The sequence below is a fragment of the Molothrus aeneus genome, chromosome 5, assembly GCF_037042795.1.
Source record: "Molothrus aeneus isolate 106 chromosome 5, BPBGC_Maene_1.0, whole genome shotgun sequence".
Classification (NCBI taxonomy): domain Eukaryota; kingdom Metazoa; phylum Chordata; class Aves; order Passeriformes; family Icteridae; genus Molothrus; species Molothrus aeneus.
In genome coordinates, this window is record NC_089650.1 from 68,604,032 (window position 1) to 68,626,773 (window position 22,742).

At 45.6% G+C, this 22,742-nt stretch overlaps 1 protein-coding gene across 1 annotated transcript in view; it reads left to right on the forward strand.

The window, feature by feature from the left end:
- EXOC4 (exocyst complex component 4) overlaps nucleotides 1–22,742 on the forward strand; it is a 351,428-nt gene that overhangs the window by 104,949 nt on the left and 223,737 nt on the right. The gene's annotated exons all lie outside the window — the stretch shown is intronic.

The following is a 22,742-nucleotide window of genomic DNA, read 5'->3' on the forward strand; positions in this document are numbered from 1 at the left end:
TTATGATATTATATGAAAAGAAAATGATATATTAAAACTATACTAAAGAAAGAGAAAGGAGATATCAGAAAGCTAGAAAATAATGATAATAAAAACTCATGACTGACCAGAGTCCTGACACAGCTGGACTGGGATTGGTCATTAATTAAAAACAATTCACGTGCTGGGTAAACAGTTCTCCAAATCACATTCCAGAGGAGCACAACATGGAGAAGCTGAAGCTTCCCAGGAGAAGAAATCCTGGCAAAGGAATTTTTCAGAAAATATCACAGTGACAGAGGTGATCTCAGCACTGATGAGCAGGGGTGTAATGGCTCTGTGGTGAATTCTGAGATCCTTTTGGGTGGACTGAGAAGGAAAAAACCTGAGGGTGATTGTGGTGGTGTTTGCAGGGGGTTCCAGGATGAGGGAAGAGATGAGAATGTTGACTCCATGTTTCAGAAGGCTGATTTATTATTTTATGATATATATTATAGTAAAAGAAAATGATATATTAAAATTACACTAAAGAATATAAGAAAGGAATAGAAAAGAATGGGATAATAATAAAATCTTGTGACTGACCAGAGACAGCTGGGCTGTGATTGGCCATTGATTAAAAACAACCACATGAGACCAATCAAAGCTGCCCCTGTTGCATTCCACAGCAGCAGATAATCATTGTTTATCGTTCATTTCTGAGGCCTTTTAGCTTCTCAGGAGAAAAAGATCCTAACAAAAGGATTTTTCACCAAATATCCTGGTGACAGGTGACAGCTCCCACCCCCTGACCCCACAGCCTGTGGGGATGAAGGGGTGTGGAGGTACCTGCCAGCTAAACTGGGATCTCACCTTTCACACACCTGGGAGGTGTGGAGCTCACAGCTCTCTGCCTTTTGGGGTTCAGGCTCTCACCTTCCAAAGTGTCACGTGGCCAGGACTGGCTGGGAGGTGTCCCCCAGGTCAGGGGGATGAGGTTAGGGTTCCATCCCATTACCAGGTTTGATTCCTGGAGTATTTCAGGTCCTTCTCCATAGTTATGAGCTCCCTGTTACAAACTCTGTGGGCTCAAAGCTAAGAATTTTGCAGCCATTGAGCATTTTGAGCTTTTTGGGGCCATCAGGGAGCCTGCAGCACTTGCTCCAGAATTTCCCACCCCTTTGGGATGAGTCCTGTTGCATTCTGTCATTCCTAATTGTCCACATGGCTTTAAAAACAAGCAGAGAGCAGAACTGACCTTCTCCATACCTGTGTCCTCCTCCAGGTGCCTCGTGGCTGAGATCTGGGGATTTTTGTGGTTATTTTTATTACACTATTCTATTATTTCTATCTTTGTGGTTATTTCTATTACAGGCAGGGTTTTAAGGAGAGTCCTGGGTTTGGAGCTCATTCAGAGCCAGATTTGATGGAAGAGTGATTCCTTAGGGATACAAGACAAACCTTGGGGCAGCATTTGGGATGAGCAGGACCCTGGCAGCATTTCCAGGAGAGGAGGATGCAGCAGAGCTGCTCAGAGAGCCTGGCTGGGCAAGAACAAAGCCCAGGAGCTGACAAAGAAGTCAAGGACAAAAGAGGAATTAATGTGGAGAGGGCCAAGGTCCTGCTGCCCTTTGCAGCTCAATTGGAAGAGCCTGGACATGATGCAATAGGTGACAAAAAGTCAGTGTGGGGAGGCAGTGGGGACAATAGATGAGATGACTTTGCTGAGATTCTTTGCAGTTGAACCATCAAGAAAAGTTTCCCTTTGAACTTGACGTTAAAAATGCAGTAACCTCTGTCTCTATTATGAGCTGCTGTTCCCTTTTAGGTTGCTCATTAATCTTCCTGAATCCCAGACCACAGCAAGATCTGCATTTGGATTTTTTTATATATATATATATATATATAATTTTTTTATCCCTTTTAAAGAGAAATACAATTTAATTGTTCAATCAGGTTAGTGGAAAGCAGGCATGTGACACTCTGTCTTCTGTGAACACTGCACAGTTTCTGTTCCCAACAGCCTTATCCACAGGGATGATTTTTCAGTGGCAGCAGGGGGAGGGTGACTTGTTAGGGAATCTTTTTTCCTGAAAAGATCTTCAAAGAAACATATGCATGAAAAGAAAGGAATTTATAAAAGTTTAGCTCACGCTAACTTTTCGACATAAGAATTTAATTTAAATAGCCTTAAAAACGTGTGAAGATCAGAGTGATGCTTTGTCATTAACCCCTTTGATTTGGACTGAAATAGTGCAGAGCATGAGGCTCACATTATCCCTCAGTGGGAGAAAGGGACCTGCTGCAAGTGGTTTAGAGCTGGAATTCTTCTGTTTCCTTCCACTGAAATTGCAGGAGAAAGACTTTGGTGATGTGTTTTCCCCTTGAAGTTGGCCACACATGTTCTCTGACAACTGTCATTAAAAAATAAAGGTGGGGGCAAGTACAGAAGTGAAATATTTCCTTCAGGACTGGTACAGCCTGGGAGAGCTGGGAATGTTCCCCTGGAGAGGGGAAGGCTCCAGGGAGAGCTTCCAGCACATTCCAGGCCTGCAGGGGCTCCAGGAGAGCTGCAGAGGGACTGGGGCCAAGGCCTGCAGGGACAGCACCCAGGGAATGGCTCCCAGTGCCAGAGGGCAGCCAGGGATGGGATCTTGGCAATGAGGAATTCCTGGCTGGGCTGGGATTGCCAGAGCAGCTGGGGCTGCTCCTGCATCCCTGCAGTGCCCAAGGAAGGATTGGAGCAGCCTGGGATAGGGGAGGTGTCCCTGGAATGAGCTTGGAGGGCCCTTCCCACCCAAACTGCTCTGGGATCCTGCAATTTGGGACACTCAGAATCCATCCTGAGGGAATTTTATGGAAAATGGGGAGAGAAAAGAGAGGAAAAGGGAAGGGAGACCCTTCATGGTTTGCTGAGATTCCAAGTGAAGGCCCTGGGTCCATGAATGTCTTGGAGAGGAGATGGATCCAATGTCAGGCTGGGAGAGCAGGGAATGCTCCCCTGGAGAAGGGAAGGCTCCAGGGAGAGCTTCCAGCACATTCCAGGCCTGCAGGGGCTCCAGGAGAGCTGCAGAGGGACTGGGGCCAAGGCCTGCAGGGACAGCACCCAGGGAATGGCTCCCAGTGCCAGAGGGCAGCCAGGGATGGGATCTTGGCAATGAGGAATTCCTGGCTGGGCTGGAATTGCCAGAGCAGCTGGGGCTGCCCCTGCATCCCTGCAATGTCCAGGGCCAGGCTGGACACTGGGGCTGGAGCAGCCTGGGACACTGGGAGGTGTCCCTGCCCATGGATGGGGTGGCACTGGATGATTTTAATCACAACCCAAACCAATCTGGGATTTTAGGAAACTTGCAGGTTGCTCACCTCTGGGAAAGGATGAAAAATGTGGCAGTAAAACAAAGCTCTTGTATAATAACACAATAAATTATAGTGAATAATTTTTAGAATTAAAAAAATCCACTGATTTTTTTTCTTGCTGCCTGGGTGATAAATGGAAAGCCTTGAATACCACTCAGACCCAAATCTATATTTGGGAAGTGGGCTTGTGTTACTCCCTACTCTGCTACTCATCCACTTTCCACCCAAGCCTGAAAAATTCCTTACCATAAGGTTTTAAGCAATTAAAAAAAAACCCAATGAGAAACTCTGCTAATTAAGATTAGCAGCAGAGGCAGAGAGGATCTGCTATGACAAGGGCACCATGTAAGGCCAGGTCCAGGGAAAATGCAGTTATTTGTAGGTGCCTTGTTCCATTTGGATTCACCCAGGGGCTGCTGCAGGGAGCCAGCTGTGCTCAGCGGTGACAGAAACCAAAGCTGACATTTGGGATAATGAAAATTCGGTTCAGCACCTCTGCGAGATGGGGATGATAATGTGTTGTCAGTCAGAGGTTGCTGTGGAGGGGGAGAGGGAGCAGGATTCATGTCTGGTTAAAGGAGATGTGGTGACAAGTGGCCTGTGCTGGTTGAAAAATATTCCTGAAGGAAGGACAGGGAATAAACCAGGGGGAAAAAATCATGTGATGATGTGATATCCTGAATTCCCTGTCACACCACTGCTTTTGTCTCGTGATGAGCAGCATCACAGCTGGCTTTGAGCTTGGGGAGAGGGGAGAGCAGGGATTTTCAGGGTTTTGCCAGCTCTGAAGCCATCATCAGCTCCCCCAGCCCCTGGAAATGCACCCCTGATTTCCTCAGTGTGTGTTGGTCCCGGTGTAGCCGATTAGAGCCACAGCCTCTTCAAAGGCTGCCCAATCAAGGAGGGGTTATTAAAACCAGCCTGCTTTATGACTGAGAATTAATTAGGGCAGCATTTTCATGCAAACCATCCAATTTTTTGATTAGCAATGGAGCAGGGTTGCAATTAACACTCTAGGAAGCTTAAATTTCCAGCGTTTTGATTCTCGGGAAATGAGATTATCAAACTGGGGTCAGGCCCTTGACAGCAAAAGGGGGATTATGTGTAAGGAAATCGTTTGTTTCTTGATTTTTCCTCAGAGATTGTTATTAAAACCACGACAGTTCAGAAGGAGATGCCTAAAAAAAGGAGGCAGGAGGGTCCCTTTGCTTTGTCAGTGCAAAGAGCTCCCGGTGTTGGGGAGAGCACGTTTGGCATTTCATCTACAGCAACAGCTTCCCATTGCTGGGTGGGGTCAGCCCTCCTTTTCCCATCCATGTGGGTTTGTTTCTTTCCTTTTCAACAATGTTTTTGATCCCTTCCAGGTGTCTAAATGTGTGTATTGCTGCTTATTAAAGGCTGACCTCAGCCAGCAGTCGAGTCTGTGAAAAAGGATCAGGGCATCTCTGTTAATCCTGGAGAACATTTGGGGGGGTTGAATTTCCCACTTAATTCTTGTCACTTCTCAGGCATCTGGGAGGTGTTGAAAGTCAGGCTGGGGCTGTGAAATCTCTGCTTTCTGTCGGGGATTTTGAGCAAGGTAAGGCAGGAGGAGGAATTTTGGTGTCAGGGTGATATTTGGTGCCAGGGAGCACCGGGAGCATCACTGTCATGGAATGGTTTGGGTTGGGAAGGACCTTAAAGATCACCCAGTTCAGTTCCAACCCCAGTGCCGTGGACAGGGACACCTCCCAGTGTCCCAGGCTGCTCCAGCCCCAGTGTCCAGCCTGGCCTTGGACATTGCAGGGATGCAGGGGCAGCCCCAGCTGCTCTGGCAATCCCAGCCCAGCCAGGAATTCCTCATTGCCAAGATCCCATCCCTGGCTGCCCTCTGGCACTGGGAGCCATTCCCTGGGTGCTGTCCCTGCAGGCCTTGGCCCCAGTCCCTCTGCAGCTCTCCTGGAGCCCCTGCAGGCCACACCTGCTCTGGGCCTCCCCACCTGGGTCTTGACCTCAGGGTCCTCTTCTTGAGTCTTTAACCCTTGCACTGTTCTCACTTCAGAGCCCAAACACCCCTCAGGTGCCACATGGTCCTTTTGGAACAGGAAAACCAAAATATGGGCATCAAGGTGGTGTAAGAGGAGAGGAGCTTCTCAAATAAAGATGGAGAATCAATGCTGGAATGATGCCTCAGGTTTTAGGTTTTGTATTTTTCAGATTCTGAGCTGCTTTAGTGTGGAGTTCTCTTAGGGCATGGTGAGCTCTGTGCACAGAGCAGGGAGACAAAACAATTCCTGCTCCAGCTGGGCACCAAGGACAAATGACCCAAATCTCAGCCCAGGAGCACAAACCCCGTGGGCTGGAGAGAGAAAAACAAGCAGGGTGGGACTGCAGGGGCTGAAGCTGGAATGGGACAATGAACTGCAAGATGCAAATGGAGCAGAACTGATCCCAGGCAGAGACCCCGGGAGCGCTGGTGCATTTTGGGGCCATTTTGGTTCACCTTGGGTGCAGCCCTGGCTGGGCTCTGGTGCTGCCCCAGGTGGGTCCATGGAGGAGATCCTTGGAATGAATTCCTGCTTTATTCTGGAACTCTGCCCAGCCTCTGCTCTAACTCAGCCTTCTCAGGGCATCAGAATCAGCTTCGATTTCTGTTTCCAGCCTGGGTTCTCCATCCTCACAGCTCTCCCACCTCTGCCATGCTTCTCTCCCCTGTTGATGTGAGGAAGCACCATCCTCCTTGTATGAAAATCCCTGAAATTCTCCATTCTCACTGATTCTGCTGGAAGCTGCTCCAGCAGGACTGGTTGGGTTGTGTTGTTACAGTTGGGACTCGCTGTGTCCCTTTGCCTTGTTTACAAAGCACTCCTTGATTTTCAAGGCACTTATTTACAGCTCTTTTCCAGCTTTGAATCTGGATTACTGAAGCATTTGAGGGCTTTGTGGTGAATTTACAAAGACAACATGGAATTATCTTGTATTATGCAGATTAGAACAGAATAGGTGGAGAATGTTTATGCCTGTGAATTATATACCCTGCTTTATATCAATTACTGGAGTTTTTTCTAGGAGGAACATGTTTTTGGAAGTACTGAGCCATGGAATTTGTGCCTTTGCCTAAATGTCAGTAGTGAACCATTTATTTAAACAGCACAGAGTTAGGCTGTGAAATGAGGAATAAAATATCCATGGGAGCTCAGATCAGCTGGGTCTGAATTCAGCTTGGTGGATTTTGAACAGTTAATCCTGTTTTTTTTTTCTTTTTTTTGAGATCTTGAGTCACCAGACTGGCCAAAACTGCAGTACATTTCTCTTATACATTGTGTTGGGAAGAGTTATATAATATAGATATACACATACAATATATTTGGACTCTGATCCTTGTGGGCCCCTTCCACCTGAGGGCATTCTGTGATTCCATCTTCTTTCTACGGTGATTAATTGACACTGTATATTTTTTGTGTTTTGTTTCTTCTGGCCTTTTAGACAGTGTAGAGTCCTGAGATGCTCATGGATGTTTATGTTTTCTATTGAAATCTTGCTGACATTTGAATTTTTCATCAAATTTTCCTTTTCATCTTGAAGTTTCTCCACATTTTTGCAGGTCAATTTTCTTTGTTTTCACCAGCTTGCTTAGCAAGCCCTTGATAAATACATTGCTGAAACATGCCTTTTCTTTCTCCCATTTGATGGAGTGTATAATCCTAATTTAAAAAGCAGCCCAATGCAATTATCTGTGGGGGCTGAGCCGCTTTCTTGCCTCTTCTGCAAATTTTATCCCTTTCAAGCTGGGGCTTCTCCAGGAAGTAATTCCACATCACAGGGGATGGCAAATTCCAGCAGAGACCTTGGGGGTGAGCATGGAGGGAGCTGCTGCTGCTCTTGTACCTGTTCAGGGGGTAAAGAAGTGTTTAATCTCTGGCCCTGTCACTCTGCTGCCTCTAATCTGTGTCTGAAATCCCTTCAAAATGCGACACCATTGTTTTTCAAGGAGCATAACAAATGCACCCCAGACAGCTGTATTAGCATTTGGGGTTTTTTTCCCTTGCAGCCAAGAGGTTTTTATCTTCATAATGTTGAAATGGAACTTAACAGTGGCAGAGGAGTGGGCAGCCTCAGAAAATTCTGCTTTTAGAGAGGGCTGAAGCCATTTAGGTGAGCATGAATTAACATTTCCCTCGCCTTGTAAAGGTCAGCCTTTAATTGAGATTCACCACGCTCAGCCCAAAGCCCAGGTTGCAGAGCCCTCTCTCCAAAAAGGAGGCACAAATTGGCAGCATAATCTCATCAGAGGCTGGGGTTAGGTGGTAATAAATCACTCAATTCACACAGAACGAGGCTGCCACGGAGCACAAAACATGCCAGATGCTCCAAAGACTTTTGTGGCTTCGAGTTGGAATAACAGTTGGAGGATCTGTAGATGTCTTGAGTTTTTTCCTTATAAGGAAAAACTGTTGGGGAGAAAGTGATTTTTTTACCTAATTAAAGGATCAAAATGCTACACGTTTGATTTAATGTTGGTTGTTATCCATGTTACACGCACAGGAATTGGAGGTGTTGCTCTCCTGTGTTTCCGTGTGTGTCATAGATGAGAAATTACTGCCAAAAAAAAGGCAACAGCTTTCATGGATCCATTATTCCCTGCCTTTTGTGAGGAGATAAATGTTTGCTGAGGAGGTGATTCTCTTCTGCAGGATGAAGATGGAACTTTAATCAATGAAGGGATGTGATTTAGGGGTCTGAAGATACAAAAGCTGACAAATTCTCAAGAGCTCTGTGAGCCAAGTGCATCAACTGCTGTTGGAGTATTTGTTTAATAGATCATGGAATAGTGTTAGAGTATTTTCTTATCAAAACACAGAAATATGGATGTTTTCCAGGTGAGGAGAGTTTCCTTGGACTGGGTTTTACATCCAGTAATAATGTGAGGAGATGGGCAGGGAAAAGGGTGTTTTTATGGAGGCTGGAGGGTGGAGAAAAGCAATGTCTGTGAGAATCATGGAATCAGAGACTGGTTTGGGTTGGAAGGGACCTTGAACTCATCCAGCGCCACCCCTGCCATGGGCAGGGACACCTTCCACTGTCCCAGGCTGCTCCAAGCCATGTCCAGCCTGGCCTTGGACACTTCCAGGAGCAGCCACAGCTTCTGTGGGCACCCTGTGCCAGGACCTCACCATCCTCAAGGAGAAGATTTTTTTTCCCTGAGCTTTGAATCCTCCTGAGATTTAAAATGGGTTTTTAAATCTTTTATCTCCTGGATTTTTGTTGGTTTTGAAGCTTGAATGGAATTGTCTATTCCAGAGTGAGTGGTTCCCTATGATGGTATGGAATGGCATGGTTAAAATTCTATTTATAGGTCCTCCAGGTGAAGTCATAGAAGGACATCATGTGCACGTTGAATCCATCTTTAAAGGGGCTCATTTTGATGATTGTTCCAATTTAACTGGCCTAAGAGGTGTGAACTTGGATGCATTAATTGAAAAACTTTGGAGTGGACCACCTAGCACTGGGAAAACAGAACCTCTCTCTCCAACTGGCCCTGAGTACCTCTCCAGCTGAATAATAATAATAATAATTAATAATGTTAGGAGTGGAAGCTCCATGGGGTTATCCTTGTGGTCAGCTCCTTTGGGACATGGCCTGGGTGAATCCATGTTCTTCTCCAAAGGGCAAGGCTGGGCTTTGGGATCCATTTGAGTTATTCCCAGCCTCAAAGGTTATTTTTGAACCTGATAAATTTGGTGGAGTTGGCAGTTGGCTCCCGAGAGGACCTGGGCTGGCTGAAGCAGGAGGGAAGGGTGCCTTGGAAGGGTTCTAGGGTTGTTCTTTCCCAATTAACTGTCACCAGAAAATGTGATTTTGGGCAATATGAGGGACATTTCTCTGCCTCGGTTTCCCAGAGCATTTTGGAGTTTTAGGGCTTCTCAGGAGTCCCAGGATTGTTGCCTTGACAGGGGTTTTCTCCTGTGGATATTCCCTCTCTCCTCCTAAAATTATGAGGCCCCTTTTCCTTATGACAAGGGGTCTCTTTTTATCAGTGGCTTCAGAGTTTCAGCGAATGTCTGGTGCTGTCACAGAGTCCTTGGGGTTTGTGTCTCCAGTGGTGACCAGGATCACATTAATTGGCTCAATTTGGGTGAGGAGGGCTCCTGTGAAGCCTCCTCCCCAAGAATTCGTCTGATCATACACCAGGCAGAGATTGGTCACGCTGTGTAGTCATTAATGTGCCACATTTGTGTCATTTCCTAAAGCAAAGAGGACAGGGAGGGTGTTCCCTGTTCCAAGTGGTGTTTGCATTGCCCACATCAATGTGCACACCAGGCCTGCATTTAAATTCATGTTCTGAATATCAATTTCCCAAATTTTCTCGCTTCCTTTGCCAGTCTTTTGAGCCTTGTAGTCACCACAAAGGCGGGGAAGTTGTTGAAACCATATTTTTCTGTGTTTTCTCCACATAAAACTCATGCAGCTGCCTGCAGGAGGTTGTTCCAAGCGTGCTGGAGAAAGCCAGACTGATTCATTTTCCCTCAAACATTGGGTGCAGCAAATCCTCACCACAGATCTCATTAGTGTTTTCATATCTCATTGTAATTACTTAATAATATAATACCAAAGCCTTGCTGCTCAGTGGCTGGATTTTTACATAATATCAAAAAAATCCTGTAAGTGACTGGGGGCCTGGAGTACATCTGTGCTCCTCTTTGGGGATTTTAATTGCACTGATCATGTGGTTGTGTTTGACTTAATTGTCATCAGGAGTTATTGGATGAGCTCCCTGCAAGGCCTGCATTCACTGCACCTCAATGGCATCGAGGAATGGGATTTTTGTGGCAACAAATGGCACTTCCTTTGTCTGCTTAATGAATGATTTCAAACGGCCTCTTCCCTCACACAGGGAGGACTATGGAAACACTTCCAAAATGGGGGATGTGTTCATGTGGTGGGGTGAAGCTGTGATTCCAGTAAAAAGGGATTTACAGCACTCAGGGCTGTGCCCTCAGCAAGGGGAGATGCCCATGTGGCCTGACCCCAGTGGATGGCTGTACAGAAATCAATGTGGGTGCCTTTTTAGCTGCTGTGGAACGTGAGGATTTATCTGGACTTGGCTTCAAGTTATTGGAACTGTAAGCAGACAAAATTTAAAGTCTTAAATAGTTCAGGAGCTGTGATGTGAAATGGAACCATAAACTTGGAAAAGCCCTCAAAGGTCATCAAGTCCAAGTGTTCCTCCAGAACTGCCAAGGCCACCAAGGTGCTGAAAAGCCTTGGGGCATCTCCGTGCTCAGGAGAGGCTGAGGGAGCTGGGGCTGCTCAGGGCAGGGAGACACGGCTGAGGGACCCATCCAAGGGGATCCATGGGCACAGGAGCCCATCCATGGGCACAGGAGCCCATCCATGGGGATCCACGGGCACAGGAGCCCATCCATGGGGATCCACGGGCACAGGGAATCATCCATGGGGATCCACGGGCACAGGAGCCCATCCATGGGGATCCATGGGCACAGGGAACCATCCATGGGGATCCACGGGCACAGGAGCCCATCCATGGGGATCCATGGCTGAGGGACCCATCCATGGGGATCCACGGGCACAGGAGCCCATCCATGGGGATCCACGGGCACAGGGAACCATCCCTGGGGATCTAGGGGCACAGGAGCCCATCCATGGGGATCCATGGCTGAGGGACCCATCCATGGGGGATCCATGGGCACAGAAGCCCATCCATGGGGATCCATGGCTGAGGGAGCCCATCCATGGGGGATCCATGGGCACAGGAGCTCCCAAAGGATGGAGCAGGCTCTGCTCTGGGCCCAGTGGTGGCACCAGGGGAAGGGGCAAGTCTGAGCCCAGGAATTCCCCCTGGATGTGGGGCAGAACTTCACAGAATTCCCAGAATCCCTGGGTTGGGAGGGACCTTCAAGGCCATGGAGTCCAGCCCAGCCCCTGGCACCCAGTGCCACATCCAGGCTGTCAAACACACCCAGGGCTGGGGACTGCACCACCTCCCCGGGCAGCCATTGCAGAACTTTATCCCCCTTGCTGGAAAAGCTTTTTCCTGCTCTCCAGCCTGGATTTCCCTTGGCACAGCTCGAGGCTGTGTGCTCTGGCTGTGTCAGTGCTGCTGGAGAAAGAGCCCAAGGGCAGCTGAGCACAGGCACCTTTCAGGAGCTGCAGAGAGCGATGGGGGCAGCCCTGAGTCTCCTTTTCTGCAGGCTGAGCACCCCCAGCTCCCTCAGGGGCTCCTCTCAGGCTTTGTGTTCCCAGCCTCTCACCGTCCTCTGGATGTGCTCCAGGATCTGAACGTCCTTCTCAAACTGAGGGGCCCAGAGCTGCTGCCCTGGGCAGGGCCCAGCCCAGAGTGGGGCTGGAGTCTCCTCCCTGGGGACATTCCAGGGGCACCTGGACACTGCCCTGTGCCCTGAGATGGCCCTGCTGGGGCAGGGAGTGGGATCAGTGACCCACTGGGGTCCTTTCCCACCTCACCCATCCTGGGATTCCACCTCTGGAATAACAGACTGTGCTGTTCTATGCATTGTTTCCATCTTTATTATTTTTCCATGTGAGTTAATTTGTAAGTGAAGCATTTTGGTGCAGAAAACAAAAATAATTCACCACCACCAACTTCTTACATTATTCCCCTCTCTGTCTTAAACCAACCTCAAGATATTCCTAACTGCAACTTTCACATTAAAATGTGGATAAAAATTAATTCCTTGCAATCTTTACTTCCTAATTAGTTCCCTGGAAGAGGGAAGTGCTTTGAACTCTATTAGTGGTAATGGCTGGGGCGTGTGTGTGTGTGTGTGTGTGTGTGTGTGTGTGTGTGTGTGTAAAGAGGAGATGATGCTTTGCAAGATGCATTTCCATGTAAATATTTGACATTTAATTCATGTCTCTTAACCCTAATTGAGGAATTTGGTGGGGCTTTTGGTATTTTATGGCTCTGGGGGAAAAAGCCTCAACAAAAGGCCCTTCCTTGCTTGATAAGTGAAGAAGTCAAATGTTTGTTCAGAGGTGTGAGTAGGAGCCTGCATGAGCTCCTCTCACAAACACCTCAGGTCTCACTTGGAGTTTCAATGGATCAGTTTGGCATTATTCCATCAATCCCAACAAAACTTCTCTCTGCTCTCCCATTGTCTCTGTCATTATATCCTGCCTTGCTGCTGGAATATTCCCCCAGAGCCTCTCTGGAATATAGAATAGAATATTACAGAGAAAAGCCAGGGGTGGGGTTTATTCAAATATTTATCATTCCTTACGCTTCTTCTTGTTTCAAGAACTCATTTCATTTATATAAGTTTATATAATTGATTTTATTGATTATTCCATAATTCTTTATCAGAGCCTGTGATTTTTATCCAGAATTTTTGACCAGTTCACACATTTGTGTGTCTGAACTCTTCAGGCTTTGTGTTTTCATTGGGGATTTTCACAGGGATTTTGGGGTGGGGGTGCCCTGAGTCACTGGACTGGGTAAAAATGGTCCTGTGCCACCTGCACACCTCAGATCTACCTGGTTTCCTGCAGCTATGAAGTGTTTGTGTTTCTAAAGGCTTTATTTTTATGACTTTTGTAACTGGAGGATCCAATTTAGGAATTTAACAAAAAGTCACCTGCTGGAGCTTGGCCTTTACCTCTGAATGACAAAAGATGCTTTTCCTATTTCAGGTGCTGCAGCTACAAAGCAGAAAGGGGAGAATGACTTTATTTTTCCTTCTGTTAAGTGGTGATAGAGATCTGAAATACAGAGATAAACCCTGCTTGGGGCAGGAAAAAATATGGGATCTCTTGTCTGGGAACTTGAGGAGCAAATGCTCCATTCCCATTTGTGGTGGTGTTCACAGGGGTCCCAGGATGAGGGAAGAGATGAGAATGTTGACTCCATGTTTCAGAAGGATGATTTATTATTTTATGATATATATTATATTAAAAGAAAATTATATATATAATTCTATTCTAAAAGAATAGAAGAAAGCACTTCATCAGAAGGCTAGAAAAGAAAGGAATGGAATGATAACAAAATCTTGTGACTGCTCACAGCCTCCACACAGGTGGCTGTCATTGGCCATCAAGCAAAAACAATTTCACATGCTGGGTAAACAATTCTCCAAATCACATTCCAAAGCAGCAAAACATGGAGAAGCTGAAGCTTCCCAGCTTCTCAGGAGAAAAGATCCTAATGAAAGGATTTTTCATAAAATATGTTTGTGATACCCATTCCCAGTTAAAAGTTGCTACAAAAAGGGAGATTAAGGAATTCCAGGGTTCAGAATTGTGTCCTTCTCTGCCTCTGCTTTGACTCCTTTGGAAAACTGGAGTCCTTGCATAGAAAACTTGGTAAAATAGTAAAAAATTATTTGTAGTTGTTTAAGCATCTGTCATGAAGGAGTGGTTTTTTGCTCACTCAAAGAATCACCATCAAAGGTATCCACCAAAAATGACACAATCTGAATTTATAAAAATGGGAATTGGCATTTAGGGTTTACTCTTGTACTCTGTGGATAAAACAGCCCAAGGGAAATGGAGTTGGAATCGATTTGGAATCATTTCCACAGGGACCAAAAGGACAAGGCAGACCCCCCCCTCAGTGGACAACAGTTTAAGGGAATTAACAGTGAGGATCTCATTAGGATGGATTTAACACACTGCCAGCAAATTGCTCAGGGTTTGCTCTGGATAGGGGATCTCTGCCATGGGTGAGGATGGATCTGTCCCAGGGAAAAAATTCCCAGCCTTGAGAGACATCTCAAGGGAACTTTGAAGCATTTGGAGTGTGGTAGGTAAAGCTTCATCCTCCATCCAAGGTGCCACTTCTGATACCTCCTCTTTTATTGACTCTGTTCACATTCTCCTCAGCCAGGAGTGATTAAAACCAAGTTAATTGGGATATTATGTTCTCCTAGTTTAATAGTGCACTGTGAACACACTCGTAAAAGACCAAAGAAAATAGATTTTAGTTGAAAATTTCTTTCATTTCTTTTGTATTTTTTTAATTCCATGCTGTAATAGCACAATCCCTATCACTTTAAAAAACATCTTAAAATGTAATTAGTGTAATTTATCCAGGGGACACTCGGTTTACCATCTTTTCATTAGTAAAAATCAGTCCCAAGTTGCCTTTCTGGCCTGGTTTAGTAATTGAATCTGATCTCTCAGGGCTGCACAAAATCTGCTTTAGGTGGGAACCACAGTGATTGTGTTGGGTTTTGGTTTTGCTTTTTTTTTTTTTTTTAATGTTGTTTGTTAACTCTGCATTTAGTAGCTTCAAAAAGTCAGAGAGAGAACCATGGAAAGGTTTGGGTTGGAAGCAACCTTAAAGATCATCAAGTTCCAACCCCTGGCATGAGCATGGAACCCATAAAATCACATAGAATTAAATCACAGAAGGAAAGTAGGAATGAATTTCCCTCCTTTCCCACTGGAATAAAGGAAATCCACATCAATCCAGGCTGATTTCCTGGATTTTTACTGGTCTGGGAGGTTTTCTTGGCAATGTTCTGAGCAAAGCCCTGTTGGGTTGGTGTGTTGGATGATGCATTAGCCAGTTCCTTGTCAGCTCGTAGGAAATCACTTGTGTGGGGTACAGCCATAAATGCCAGGAACAAAAATGCTTCATTTCATCTTTATTTTTTCAGTCTTTTTTCCCCCTTACTGGATGTAGAAACTTCTGAATTAGTCCAAGCCAAGCATAAACCACGTCTTGTGCTCTGAGTCATTACAACAGAGTCATGGCAGACAATTGAATTAAATGTGGAGGAAGAAGATTTAAACCTCTTTCTCTCTGTTTTAATAGGAACTTGATGAAAATGGCAGTGGATAAGCAAATTATAATACATTTGGATGAAGAAGTGGCAAGTTGGAGTGAGAGGTTGGGATGTCTGGATGGGAAGTTAATGATGCAGTTGTGAAGCAGAATGAGGGGATGGATGTGGTGGATGTAATACCAGGGAAATTAAGCAGGTTAATTCCAAGCCTTGCTGCAAGATTTCCATTACTCTGCACTCTGAGAGCAGATTATTACAGTTATTTAATGTGTTTAACCCACTTAATGTTTTTGGATCGTGCTTATGCAGAAAACCAGAGGATGGAAGTGTTTAAACTTCATTTTTTTTTTCTTTTCTTTTTTTTTTCCCAGAAAAAGAGATTTTGTTTTTAATTTGATAATAGCCACATATGGCACACTCAGTGTCCAGTTGCTGATGTTCCCATGGAGAGCAGAGCAGGGTTTTAATTTGAAATATTCCATTGGAGAAAAGGGCTCTGCTTGGCTTCCAGACTGTTATTTCCAGTGTAGTCTTTTTTATTTTATTTGTTGCTAAGCTTCCTCCTTTCCCTTGTTTCCCTCATTCCCTCCCTTTTTCCCCAAGAGTTTTCAGCCTGGAGAAGAGAGAACTCCAGGGAGAGCTCAGAGCCCCTTCCAGGGCATAAAGGGGCTCCAGGAGAGCTGCAGAGGCACTTGGAGAAAGTGAACAAATCCTGAAAATTTGGGTGCATACTTGGAGGTGTCATTTCTTCATTTAAAGTGGAATTTGAATTTCAAAGTCACTTAATTGACCTATTTTGCTTAAAAATGCTTCCATTTCTCCTCAGTGTCTTAGAAATATCCTAAACCAGCTCTTAGGCTGGGATATTTGTGTTCAGCTTGGGCTGAGCCCTCAAAATTGGGGAAAAATAATTTTATTCCAATTGTGGTGCCTGATCTTTTAAGAAATACAGGGACAGGCTCTGAATCTCCCTGGATGAAGGAGTGCTCAAGTCTTTCATGCAACTTCATGTCCTGGAGATCTCATCGTTTTTTTGAGGACCCAGAAATTGTTGGGATTGACAGACTTTGGAGACTGAGGAGCCTCAATAAATGGAATTGCATCTGCCTTGCTTTCTGTAGAAATTTGCTCAAAATCCAGGGTAATGTTACAACTTTTTACCTAAAAAAAATTTTATACAAAACACATAAATATGCTTTTAATAAGTTTTGGTCAGCATTCACAAGGGAGAAGTGGAGACAGCAGAGAAATACATATTTTGGGGCACAAAATTCATGGTTTTGGGAAAGAAATAGGTATTTCAGGGAAAGAAATAGGTATTTGGGGGCAAGAAATAGGTACTTTAGAGCAAGGGAGGAGAAGAGGAGGCTGTTGGGCTGGCAGGTCATGGAGCACAAGCCTTTCACACCTGTGGGGTCTGTTCTGCTCTTCCCTAAAAGTGCCCCTAGGCAAAACCAGATTTCTTCCCACAACATGGGTTTCAGATTAAATTGAGTGGATATTGCTGTTAGGGGTTACTCAGGAAAACTCAACAAAACTCATCTGTATTCACAGCTAATTAAGTCAGGAGGTAGAGATGGTTTAGATGGCAGTGACACAGGTGCCTGCCTTGGTCTGGAATGGTTTTGGTTCTCCAGGAGCACCTGAACTATTTAGGATTAACCTGATCCATGGAGATGGATTAGGAATAACCTAATCCATGGAGATAAATTAGGAATAACCTAATCCATGGAGGTAAATTAAGAACCTGCTGGTGTTTTGTGCTCCCAGTCCATAACCCTAAACTTGGATTCACTGCTTGAGCATGATCTTGGCTTTTCCCCACACCACAAATTAAAGGTGTTGGGGATTTTTAGGGTTTTTAACATGAGATGGTTAGTGCTGGGTTTTTACAGAGAAATCCTCTGGTTTTTGAGCACAGCTGCTGCTGTTGGGTGAAGGTTTTCACAGACCAAACCAGCTGTGCAGAACTATTTCCCCAGTGAGACCAAAGCCCCTCCATGCTTTCAGCCCTGCTCAGAAATTTCAGTGTATTGGAGAAGGGAAGTATTATTAAAAAATAATAAATCTGTTCTTTGACAGGACTAGCAAATGTTCCTGGTTTCTGAGAAGCAAGAGCTGTGTGTATTTACTTGGACCTTTTCTATTTGATGCCTGCTTCTGACATTCTGGACATTTATGGATGCATTTGCTTTGTCTGGCTTTCTGAGGAGGAAGCCATCTGGTACTGTCAGTGTTAGTGGATCACCCTTCCAAAAAGAAAAGGAGATTTTGCTTTTCATCTTCCATTTGAAATAGCTCATTAATTAAAAATATACTTATCGAGAGACATAGTACATTAAAAATATATATAAATATGTATTGGGAAATGCGATGCATTAGGCTGTGGATTGTGCAGGGGAGGGCACAAGCCAAGGAGAGAAGTTCAAACCTCACTTGGCAGCAAAATCAGTCCATGAAGTCCTGTCAAACACTGCACATAAACAGTGCTGGGGACAGAGGGAAGGAAGGGGAGGCAAAGCTTTCCCTCAATTCTCTGCACTTCGTGCTGGAGTTGAGCATCATTTCCAACCAAAGGCCAAAACCCCAAACGTCTTCATCTTGTGTTTCTGACTTTGCTGGTGGGTCCCTCTCAGCTGGTTGCCTCGACAGCTTCTCCTCAAGCTGATAAATGAGGGTTGCATTGTTTTTATTGCCCTCAATATGTTGTCTGCTGTGCTGTTAATGCTCAGTGGCAGGAGAAATTCCTCCTCGAGCTCATGCAGGGAATCGCTGAAGTATCCAAGAGGCCTCAGAAGCAGATGTGAGGGATCTGATTTTCTCTGCTTGTTAACTCATATACAGAAGATTAAAATGAATCTTTTTTGCTTCAGAAATTCTTGAGGGTAAGGCCATGGGTTCATCCTGACAGCTGGCAGAGAGTCCTTGATGGAATTGTGAGCTGGGCTGCTGCAGCATCTCTCCCCTTCCTCCTCCAGGGCAACGAGATGTGGAAATTGGGAAAATTCCTCTTGTCCTCATCTGGGAGCAGCACACTCCTTCAGACAGGAGATGTTTTATACCTCTCTCCCAGGATTTGTGTGAGCAGTGGACGTGTTTTATGGCACGTCCTGCCTTGTTTTTCTCTGTCCCTTGTGTTCTTTCCCCTTTGGGATGCGTTTTGTCCTGGTAACCAGAGGAAGTGCTGACCCCACACGCCCTGGTGAGGCTTTATCTGCCACTGGAACTTCTCTCCATCCCCAGCCTTACTGTGAGGGCTCTTTTGGCCATGATCTTTTTCCCTTTATCTCCCAGCCCGCACGGTTGGGGGGAAAAATATGGTCAGCCATGTTTTCTCCTGAGGGAGAGAGCTGATGCAATTTCCCTGTTGTCCTTCTGGGACTACCTAAAAACAGAGGCCAGGCAAAATTAAGGGAATAAAAAGTGGGTTTATTTATTTTTGTATATTTTTTTTAAGTGCCTTCAGGTACATTTAGAGCAGATGAAACCCACCCCAGGCCTACACCCAAAAAATGGACCACGGGTCACGGGTTTTCACACTTTTATAAGTTTGTTCCATTTGCATATTGGGGGGTTAATGTTTCAGTTACAGCTTCAGGTAATGAAGTAATTTACCTTAAGTTTGCTCCCCCTCAAAGTACTTTTGTTTCCATCTCTCAGGGCCTGAGGCAGTGAGGTGTCCTTGATTGCCAGGCCTGGAGAGGAATTGTTGTGTCTGCCCAAAATAAGAAAGCAGCAGCTGACACTGTGTGTGGAGCTTGGAGTTATACACTAAAGAACTGCAGGATTACAAATACATGAAAAAGAGAAAAGCTAAAATCCTAAGGCATTCTTGGGACTTGTGCTGCTCAGAGTGACCCCGAGATGTGTCAGAAAGTCTCTTTTCCCAGCCCAGCAGTCAAAGAAGGAGTCAGGATTCTTCTGTTCTCGCTCTCAAGGTTGTTTATTGTATCTTATCTATAAAATTTATCTCTGGCCTGCTGAGGTCTGTTCAGCATGTTGGTCGGTGGCAGACTGACCACCTTGGGGCAGTGTTATCTTTTTATACTAAAAACTACGTGTACATTATTTACCATAACTTCCCAATACCTATCCCCTATGTTAGACAGTGAGCTTCTACCTTAAACCAATCCAAAAGTGCCAACATCACCCAGAAGATGGAGGCCAGGAAGAAGAAGGAGAAAGGCTGGACACGCTCAGATTCCTCCATCTTGCCCCCTGAACCCCCATTCTAAAAACCCCATTTTTCACCCCAAGACAAACTAATTATTCTTCTACTTAGACTTTCGTGACTTGCAGATCCTCATATAGAGGTTGGTAATTTTTTCCATGGGTCATAACCAAAGTCACAGGGGTCTTGGGCTCTGTGCCAGGGTCTCTGAGCCCCCTGGCAGGGGTTTGGGCAATCCAGGACAGCCAGAGGAATGTCCTGAATTCCAATAGGCATCACTTAGAGCCCTGTGGTTGCCAGGGAACGCCGCCGTCTTGGGGAGGGGCCCTGCTGCCATTTCCCCTTTGTCTCCCTACACGTGGGCGCCATCTTGGGAAGGGCCTTGCTGCCATTTTGGGGTCTCTTTGTTCCCCTGGAGTTCCTGAGATTTATTGATTTTGTACCTAATGATTGTTTACTTTTCCATTTTTGCCTGTTGCCTTTTCACTTGTTGTTTTTTCACTTATATCAATTAGTAATCATTGCTTCCTGGTGGAAGGGGATTATTGGTTGAATTTAAGTGGAGGTAACTTTATTTTAGTGTCCACCTCTTTAAGTTGTCTTCAGCCAAGACAAGGGGCTCCAAAAGAGCTGGAGAGGGACTTTGGACAAAGGCCTGGAGGGGCAGTAGAAGGAGGAATGCATTCCCACTGCCAGAGGGCAGGGTTAGATGGGATATTGGGAAGGAATTCCTGGCTGTGAGGGTGGGGAGACCCTGGCACAGGGTACCCAGAGCAGCTGTGGCTGTCCCTGGATCCCTGGCAGTGCCCAGTTATGCCAGGCTGAACGGGGCTTGGAGCAACCTGGAATGATGGAAGGTGTCCCTGCCCCTGTTGCGGGTGGCACTGGGTGAGATTTAAGGTCTCTTCCAACCCACACCATCCTGAGATTCCATGAATCCCACCACCAACCTCTAGGAAACATTTCCCAGCTTTGGGCAGTGTTTTATGATTTTTTTGGCCGCACAGATGTCATAGGAGAGGGAAGACTTCTGACTCCAGTGGTGGAAAAACAAACCAAGGGGAGTTGTCTGCTCTTTCAGACCTGACTGATGGGCAGAGTTTAAATTTCACTTCTGTGTCGTGCTCTCAATACCTGAGTGTATATATTTTAAAAAAAAGAACCTATTCAGTTGGTAAACAATGCTCAGGAGGGAAAAAAAGCTGCTCCATTGAAGTGTTCTGTGTATTTGTATTTTTGCATTGTGTACTCCTGTGTTCTGGGACTGCTGGAGAAGATCTCAAATGCAGGGAGCACAAGTCTAATTATTTTGTTCACTAGAGGCAATAATTGGCTTGTTCAGAAGTAATGAGATAACTCAGATGTAAATTCGTTTTGGAGAGGGGGAATTTTAATAATGGATAATCTAGGAAATTATATCATGAATGAAAGAATATTTCTGTTTATAAAAGGAACAAGTAGTGTAACTACAGAAGGTTGAGGCCATTTCAACTCACTCACAGCTGGAAGGAAAACCTGGGTGATTGCTGTTGACTCCTGTGTGAGTGCTGGCTGCTCTGAGCTGGTGTAGAGGGGTTTGAACAAGGCTCTTATTCTGTGAGTATTTCCAGCATTCAGGAACTTCCCTGTGGAGAGAGTTTAAGATGAACTTTTATGGTGAAATACATGAAGGGGCCATTGTAAGGGCAAACCTTATGAACATGTTCTGGTGAACAGAATCCAGACTTGAGCAGTTGTATCTTGATATTTTTCCTTAATTTTTTTTCTTAACATTCTCAGAATATCCTTCAGGCAGTTTTGCTGAGCCACTGTGCATTTCCCTATAGAAACAGGATTTGCTGTTTGCTGTTACAGCTCTGATTTTGAAGGCCTGGGCTTGGCTTATTTAATGTCACAGCTTTATTTTCCTGATTCTCAAGCAGAACTGCTCTGTGCTGATTCCACATCCAATGCTGGCTTCCCCCGGGGCTCCTGAGGAGTCTCCATGCCTTGGACTTTCAGCCTTGGTTTAATGAGCTTTGCTCAAGTAGAAGGTGTGGAACAAGATGATCTTTACAGTTCTTTCCAACATAAAACATCCTGAGATTCTGTTGATGCTTTGAGAAGGCTGAGCTAGAACAGAGACCAGACAGAATTAAAGAATAAAGCGGGGATTTATTCAAAGGATCTCCTCCATGGATGCACCTTGGGCAGCACAAGAGCCCAGCCAGGGCTGCACCCAAGATGAACCAAAATGGCCCCAAAATGCACCAGCGCTCCCGGGGTCTCTCCCTGGGATCAGTTCTGCTCCATTTGCATCTTGCAGTTCATTGTCCCATTCCAGCTTCAGCCCCTGCAGTCCCACCCTGCTTGTTTTTCTCTCTCCAGCCCACGGGGTTTGTGCTCCTGGGCTGAGATTTGGGTCATTTGTCCTTGGTGCCCAGCTGGAGCAGGAATTGTTTTGTCTCCCTGCTCTGTGCACAGAGCTCACCATCCCATAATATGGAGCTCAGACCCACACACTAAAGCAGCACAGAATGTGAAAATATAAAAGCCAAACCCTGAGGCATCACTGTGAACCTGCTAAAGCAAAACACTGGTGCCCAGTGGTGTCCCCATGAGCTGCCAAGGTGAGGATGAGTCGGGTGGGCACTTTCTGCCCTCCACTTTAAATTTCAACTCTGACTCTTTTGTCTGTGGATTCAGAGAATTGAGCAGGGGGAAGATTTGAGATGCTGAACATTGTTGTATTATCCTGGATTTCATCAGAGAATATTTGTTGGCTTTTTCAGCACCTTTCTACTCCTTTCCCCTCACCTTGGCCTTTGTTTCACCCTCTCTGGAAGATCTGAGTTATGTGTCAAGCCCTCCTGGTTGGTCCTGTGCTGAGGAACTGGGGCTCATTTTAATCAAGGCTGAACTGTCATTCCGGTTCATCAATGTCACATTAGCCTCATTTCTCTTCATCAATGTCACATTAACAGTAAACCCCAACTCCCTGATTATTAAAGTGGATGGAAATCACAGCTCTGTGTGTGGCCAAATAGCTGCTCATCAGCAGGGTGCTTGATGGGCCCTGATGGTTTCATTCAGGCCTTAATCAAGGACTCTGTTCTGCTGGGTTTGTCCTCGTGCTGTGGAGTCACATTAACACCTGCACACCCTCCCTGTTCCCCTTCCACTCACATCTGGGGCACAAACCTGGATTTCAGCTGAAGCAGGGCTGGAATTAACAGCTTAAACCCTCAGTGGTAATGAGGCAGAATTAAGAATTGGTGTTTAAGTCTGGGAATATTGGGAAGGTGGGGAGTTGTTAGGGAGAGAGGATGAACAAATATGTTTAGGGCAGAGCACTGCCTGTTTCTCCCTGGGGTAAATCTTCACTGTCTCATTAACCTGGGGTTTGTTTGATTATTGCCTCTGTTTCCTCCCTTTCCCCCATGTTCTTTCCCTGTATCTCTGCCTTGCCCCATTCACACAAGTTTGTCCCAGTTTTGTCTGGTTACAGCTACAAACTGTTGGCTGTGCCTGAA